The following is an 8,250-nucleotide window of genomic DNA, read 5'->3' as shown; positions in this document are numbered from 1 at the left end:
AGAGTCAACCAGAGCCCCCACAGTCAAACTCTAAGTTTGGTGTTGGGAGGCCACAACCAAACTCTAAGTTTGGTGTTGAACTCCCATATCCAAACTCTAAGTTTGGTGTTGGAGAGTCTCAACAAAGCTCTGCACATCTGTGAGGCTCCATGAGAGCCCACTGTCAAGCTATTGACATTAAAGAAGCGCTTGTTGGGAGGCAACCCAATGTTTATCTAATTCTTATTTTTATTGTTTTTCATGTTTTCTTAGGTTCATGATCATGTGGAGTCACAAAATAAATATAAAAATTGAAAACGGAATAAAAAAAAGGAGAAGAAAAATTACACCCTGGAGGAGCATCTGTCTGGTGTTCAGCGCCAGAACAGAGCATGGTTCTGGCGCTGAACGCCCAAAATGGGTAGCTTCTGGGCGCTGAACGCCAGAACAGGCATGGTTCTGGCATTCAACGCCAGAAATGGCACACAGATGGGCGTTGAACGCCCAAAATGGCCACCAACCTGGCGCTGAACGCCCAGAGTTGGATACAAACGCATTTTTACATGCCTAATGGGTGCAGGGATGTAAATCCTTGAACACCTCAGGATCTGTGGACCCCACAGGATCCACTCAGGATCTGTGGACCCCACAGGATCCCCACTTACCTCCACTCACTTCTTCTCACCACTCTCTTTCACACAACCCCATAAACACTCTTACCCAAAAACCCTTCACCAATCACCTCAATCTCTCTTCCCCATCACCTCTTCACCACTCACATCCACCCACTCCTCCCAATAAACCTACCTCATAAACTCCACCTACCTTCAAAATTCAAAACCAATCTCCCACCCAAACCCACCCATATGGCCGAACCTTAACCCCCCCTCCATTCCCTATATAAAGACCTCCATTCTTCACCAAATTCACACAACACCCCTCTACACTCTCCTTAGCCGAAACCACATCTCCCTCTCCATATTTCTTCTTCTTCTATTCTTTTGTTTATTGCTCGAGGGCGAGCAATATTCTAAGTTTGGTGTGGTAAAAGCATAGCTTTTTTGTTTTTCTATTACCATTGATGGCACCCAAGACCGGAGAATCCTCTAGAAGAGGGAAAGGGAAGACAAAAGCTTCCACATCCAAGTCATGGGAGATGGAAAGGTCAGCTAAACCAAGCTGTCCCTAACCATGTGCTTGTGGCGTGTAGGTGTCAAGTGAAAACTTGAGACTGAGCGGTTAAAGTCCAGGTCCAAAGCAAAAAAACAAAGAGTGTGCTTAAGAACCCTGGACACCTCTAATTGGAGACTTTAGCAAAGCTAAGTCACAATCTGAAAAGGTTCACCCAATTATGTGTCTGTGGCATTTATGTATCCGGTGGTAATACTGGAAAACAAAGTGCTTAGGGCCACAGCCAAGACTCATAAAGAAGTTACCTTACGTAACGCTTCACTGTCTCGATGAGCCTTCAGAAGTTATAATTTAAAATCACTTGAAATCTGCAACTGACTCAAATACAAAATTCCAGATTCTTCTCTGATTCCCAAATTCAAACCTTGAAATGCCCTTAGTAATTCTTCTTCCCGTAGCATCATCCAAGCTGCATATAAAGACTTCTGACTCAAAGCCTCCGCCACAACGTTCGCTTTTCCTAGATGATAATTCAATTCAAAATCATAATCTTTCAGAAGCTCCATCCACCTCCTCTGACACATATTCAACTCTTCCTGCTCAAAAAGATACTTCAAACTTTTATGGTATGAGAAAACATGAAACTTAACACCATAGAGGTAGTGCCTCCAGATCTTTAAAGCAAACACAATAGCAGCAAGTTTTAAATCATGTGTCGAATAGTTCATCTCATACGGCTTTAATTGCCATGAGGCGTGTGCTACAACATTCTGGTGCTGCATCAGAACGCACCGCAAGCCCTTCAGCGATGCATCACAGTACACTTCAAACGGCTCACTTGGTTCAGACAATACTAACACGAGTGCAGTAGTCAATCTGTGCTTTAATGCTCAAAAACTCTCTTCACACTCTGGGTCCAAATAAAAAGCGTATCCTTCCTAGTCAACTTAGTTAAAGGTAAGGCGAGCTATGAAAGTCCCTTAATGAATTTCCGATACTATCCTGCCAAACTTAGAAAACTTCTAATCTCTATTACTGAAGTTAATCACTCCCATTTCATCACTGCTTCTACCTTAGCAGGATCCATGGCTATTCCCTGCTTACTCACCACGTGATCGAGAAACTTTACCTCACTCTTCCAAAACTCGCATTTAGATAACTTAGCATATAACTTCCTGTCTCTCAGAATTTGTAGCACAGTTCATAAGTGATTAGCATGTTCCTCCTCAAACTTAGAATAAACAAGAATATCACCAATGAAGACAATAACAAACTTGTCCAGATACGGTCAGAAAATCCTGTTCATATAATCCATAAATACTGCCAGGGCATTAGTTAACCCAAAAGACATCACTATATACTCATAATGACCATAACGCGTTCTGAAAGCAGTTTTCAGAATATCCTCGTCTCTAATCCTTATTTGATGATACCTGGATCGCAGGTCAATCTTAGAAAACACACCGGCACCCTGTAGCTGATCTATTAGATCATCGATTCTAAGCAACGGATATTTATTCTTCACAGTGATCTCATTCAATTGCCGATAATCGACACATAACCGCATACTCCCATCCTTCTTCTTTACCAGCAACACTGATGCTCCCCACGGATAAACACTTGGTCGAATAAAATGCTTACCCAACAGATCTTCCAGCTGAGCTTTCAGTTCAGCCATTTCTAAAGGTGACATCCTGTAAGAAGTAATCGAAATCAGACCGGCTCCAGGCACCAACTCAATTGCAAATTCAACATCCCGATTAGGTGGAAATTCATTAATATTATCCGAAAACACATCTGTAAATTCGCATACAACCGGAATCTACTCTAAACTCTAATCATCATCTAATACTCCCGCAGTTAATAACATAATACCCTGACATTCAGTTCCAGAACAGTTTACTATCATAGAGTCTAAATAGTAATTATTCACCACAACAGGTGCTTCTGACCTTTCCAGCATAAACTGTACTGACTTCTCAGAACAATCAAGCAAAACATGGTTCTTAAATAACCAATCTCCCGACTATCACAGCGTCACCTGCCTGCAGAATACATCGTGTCCCCTGTCACCAATACTGAGCCTCACCTTGCAGTTGATAAGTTCCAAATCCAACCCATTGCTCCTCAGGAACCTGTTGGGCCTGCAACAACCGTTCCATAGCTTGAATCCAATTATCTGCGCCTTGAAGAATAGAGGAAATAGAAATCGTGAAATAAAAGCGCAACGCTCGAGAAACGAGTTAACTTGCGTGCTAAGAAAGCTACCGCTGTCAAGTGTAAAGTAACCCAAAACAGGAACAGAGAGTCAAAGATACAAAATAATGAGCTCCTGACTCAGCCTGCGAAGTCAAGACTGGCTGGAGAATATACACACATATATACATATATATACATATCCAAAACCCAAATGTACATAAACAAAATCCTACCTCTCCATACACCTCTAGGAGGATCAAAAAGAATAAGTTATGTGGAGAGAAAGCTAAGTACATATATATACATCATAGCATAACAAAATAACCTAGTAACCACTCCACTTCAAGAGTCCAGACACCTAACGAGATGCCTCTCGACCTGCATCTGAAAAACGACATAGTATGGAATGAGAACCGGAGGTTCTCAGTATGGTAAAGGTGCCACACACATAATATATAAGGTCCTGGGAATGTTCTCAATTAATCAATAATACTCAATGGGGGTAACCTTCCCGGGAATTTATATAGTGCCCGGTCACACTTACGTCGTAGGGTCAACAGAGTATCGAGTTTTCAACCTGGTACACGTGGTGGCAAGCCACGGCACTTAATCCAGGGAATCTCGTATCTCAGATTATTCAAATTCATAAGCCATATAAATAATTCAATTATAATTCATCAACATCCACATCATTCCCAATCGCATCTCATTCATTATTATACATCAATCATATTCAATCCTTATCTTTCATTATCACACCTCCCATTCCGTCCATCAATAGTTTCAATTCAAAACATAATTCATTCTTTTCTAAATGAATCAAACTTAAAACATGCTCATTTTCTTAATAACTCAAAATCAAACCATATAACCTTTGAATCTAAATCTTTTTAAATAATCATCTAAACAAAATCTCTAATTTTTATAAAATTTCGGCAGCATCTCTTCTAAACTCGGACTTTGCCACCCTTTTCGGGTCCAAACCTGTATTCTTTTCAATTCAACATACCCTTCCTCATCATCATAACAATCACCACAATAAATCTACCTCAGATCAATAATTATACTCATACAATATTCAAATCCAACAACCAAAATTCAACTAAAAATCATAGTTCACAAGTAAGTTTTCACAGAACATTATATATTAAATGCAAGAAACCTAAACCATACCTTAGCCGATTCCCAAGAATTATTCCAAGACAATTTTCCTAAAAGAACACAGCCCTCAAAACCTCAACTAATCCGCTTCCTCCAAGCTCCAGTATTCACAATTTCAAGCTCCAATTATTTATTTACAACCTAATACACATTTATAACACATATATACCCAATTTAATACTCAAAGCTCAAATTAAATGAAATTAAAATGGAATTATAATTTTCTCACCTTACCCAAGCTTCACATAAGCAAGAGTGAACATTTTCCTCAAGCTAATTTGATCCTAAAACATCAAAGAGTAAAGAAATTTAATACCTCCACTTAATTTCCCAAAAATTGGGGAAGAAGAGGCTAAGAATAAAAGAATGATTTACCTATGAAATTGTTCCGGTAGAAATGTAGAGCTCGACGCGGTGGACGCGTGGCCATAAACGGTGCGGCGATTGGAGCTCGGACGGAGGAGTTACGGCAAATTGAATTTACCGTAAGGGTTGGAAACGTTCTTCGTTTCTCTCTTCCCCTAAATGTGTTTCACGCTGCCTCTGCTGAATGGGGAAGAAGAGAGACTTGGATTCATTAAATGCTGGGCCGGTTGGGCCCACGGGCCCGGTTTGGGCCCGGTTCAACCGGTTCGGCCCGTTCGGTCTAATTTTGGACCGATTTTTTCGAAATTGGTGTCAAAATTCTCGTTTCGACGAGCTCTATTCTAATTTAATATAATATTCACATTTCTAATCCTCCTTATTAAAAACTAATTTATTGACTAATTATTTACTAATTTAATCGGGGTTTACATTATATATATACTGTATTAAGTTTTTTCCACTATATTAGTGAAAATATAGTCATAGATTTAAATGAGTTTTGGATTGGTTCAAAAATTATTTTGTGTGAAGTTTTATGATTTTGGATGCATGATAAATCTATATTTTTATTATCTTTTAGAAAGGACATGTATACCTTTAAATTTGTCTAATATAAGCACAATAATTTTATGCGCATTAAATAGGCTACATTTTTATAAACTATTAGATTTTATTAAATAAAAATCAAACGTTGATAAATTAAAGATCGTTGATGAACTATAATAAATACAGAATATCCTAAGAATTTATTATTTTAACCAACATTTTTAGACTTCAGTCTAATATTTTTATTCTAACAATTCAACAACCTTTATTAGTGGAGAAATCATCCCACTCCTCCAATAGTAACCATTTTATTTTATTTTTGTTAAAGTAAAAAGGACAATAAAAGCTTGATAGATAACACACTTTATTAGTGGAGAAATTCCACTCCTCCAATAGTAACCAAAATTTCATCCATAAATACCATTAAATTGTGTGTGTCCTCCACACTTTAATCATTCTTCATCATCCATCGTTTTTCAATTTTCATGGCATCCAATCATAGTAATAATAACAATAATAGTGATCACCCATTAATAACGAAATCAAATTTGTAGTGAGTGACTTTGAGCAACAACAACAATTATCAAGAACTCAGAGAACGAAGAAGAAGCAAATAAGAAGGAGGAATTTGATTACTCAAAAAGATCCCATTGGCTGCGTGCAGCATTGCTGGGAGCGAATGACGGGCTGCTGTTGATGGTGGCTCTGATGATGGGAGTGAAAGCAGTAAGAGAAGACATGAAGGCCATGGTGTTGTCGAGTTTCGTAGGCCTTGTGGCTGGGGCATGTAGCATGGCCATTGGTGAGTTTGTTTCTGTGTATTCACAGTTAGACATAGAGATTGTACAAATAAAGAGACAAGAAGAAGAAAAAGTAGAAGATGAGAAAGAGAAAGAGGGTTTACCAAACCCTTTGCAAGCAACGGCAGCATCAGGTTTTGCATTCTCGGTAGCTGCAATGGTTCCTCTACATGCGGCATCTTTAGTAAGGGACTATAAGCTCAGGTTGCGACTTATTTTGGGTCGGTTAGTTTTGCTTTAATTTTGTTTGGTTACTTGGCTGCCATTCTTGGTAAGGATCCTCTATTTAGGTCTTGTGTTAGGGCCTTCGTTGATGGGTGGTTAGCCATGACTATAACTTTTGGCCTAACCAAATTGATTGGCTCAAGTATCCTTTAGCTACCTTTTCTCACACTAGTTTTTCTTGCTAACTGGGTGCCTGGTTACGTATTAAGGGTGAATAAAATATAGAATTCACTTAGAATTGATGAGTTCATATCACATTATTATATAAATGGAGTATGAGCTGGTATAATATCTCATACTTTATATATTCGGTGATTACTCACAAAATTTTCATGTGTCGGTAATTACTCACATATAATTTAATATATTAAATCATTTAACCATCTTAAGAATGGTCATTTTCATATACCGAGTGGTCATCACATATCCTGCTTTTGCTTTAGAGAGGTCACCTACGATTTTTGTTTCACTCTGTTTTTTGCCTTCTTCTCCTTTACATATTAAAAGCAAATGTTGGCTTCATGGATTGACAATAAGCAGTAAACGAAGCTACAGAATATTTGGACTTTTCTATTTCTACATGTTAGCATGCACAACACAAGGCAGCTAACTCTTAGGATTTGGAAATGTCTAACTCAACGTTTCAGTCATTATTTGAAAACTAATAATAGGAAGTCATGCTGCTTCAGTTATGGGAATTTGTTAAATCTTGTATGTTAAGGGAGTTAGGTAAGAAGTGCCCCTCTTTTGAGGAAACTTAAACTCATGCTTTAGGAAAGAATTTTATCCCTATTAAGAACAAAACTATTGGAAGCAAGGTTCATCCACTAACAAATTACAAAACAGCCAGTTTTTTTATTTATCATAAAAGTTAAAAATTAAAACTACTATTAGTACTTTGTGGTTAACAGAATTAATGTAAATTACAAAAATAAACCTTACACAAAAATACACAATATAAAATTTTGAATTCCAAAATATAAAATGGTTATAAAATAAAAAAAAAAACTGACTTAAATATCATTTTTGTAAAATACTCCATTAATGATCATAAATACAAAATAAACTTTGATATTTAGATCTCAGTCATACTGTTTTTTACCACAAAAATAAAATGTAACACATAAATACACAATTTTTTTTAAAAGAAAAAAATCAATATTCAATAAGAGAGATACCTAATATTCTTTAGCAAGGATAGTTGTTTAAAATCAAACATATTCTCTCAAATTACCTATTGATTAGATGATTACAACTATTCAGATTGAAAATACTCTAAAATTTACACTCATCAATGATCTTAATACCACACACAGAGCACTACTTTTTTTTCAAAATGAGTATTATTCCAAAATTGTGAAGATTTGGTATCCATGACCTTGTTTATGTTTAACACTTCAAAGTTAAAGATGAAATAAATAAGAAAAACTTAATAAAATAAAATTGTTAGAAAAATAGAAGATATATGATAGAAAATATAATAATAAATTAGAAGTTACATGATTTAAGACAGAAGTAGATAGAAAAAAAAGTAATGTAAATTTTGATAACTAAAAATATACGTATTAATTATAGGAGACTATAAAAATAATTTTCGTAAATGAAGATTAATAGGTTTTGTTAGTATTTTTCCTACTTTTGTTTCTTTTTGTATGTCATAAGATGATGAATTCCACATGCATATATCCGTTAATGTTTTTACATAAAAATTGAGTTTTTGATGATAAAAAAGAGGATAATGTGAGTAAAATTTATGTGTAGAATAAAAAGGTAATCATAATATGAATAAAAAAAATTTAACTGATAATTATATTTTTAACTAATTTTTAAATTAATTAATTAC

The 8,250-nt window shown here is 36.2% G+C and overlaps 1 long non-coding RNA gene and 1 pseudogene across 1 annotated transcript; one reads left to right on the top strand and one right to left on the bottom strand.

The window, feature by feature from the left end:
• On the bottom strand, nt 3,491–4,537 carry LOC110271442. The gene is made up of 2 exons (XR_002362138.1): nt 4,483–4,537; nt 3,491–3,693 (listed from the first exon to the last, which is right to left on the bottom strand). It is a non-coding gene; the product is annotated as an uncharacterized LOC110271442 (long non-coding RNA).
• Nucleotides 5,868–6,560, top strand: LOC107610055 (annotated as a pseudogene).

This window comes from Arachis ipaensis, chromosome B01, assembly GCF_000816755.2.
Source record: "Arachis ipaensis cultivar K30076 chromosome B01, Araip1.1, whole genome shotgun sequence".
Lineage (NCBI taxonomy): Eukaryota > Viridiplantae > Streptophyta > Magnoliopsida > Fabales > Fabaceae > Arachis > Arachis ipaensis.
Note: the sequence above shows the minus strand (reverse complement) of the source record. Positions and strands in the feature narration are given on the sequence as shown.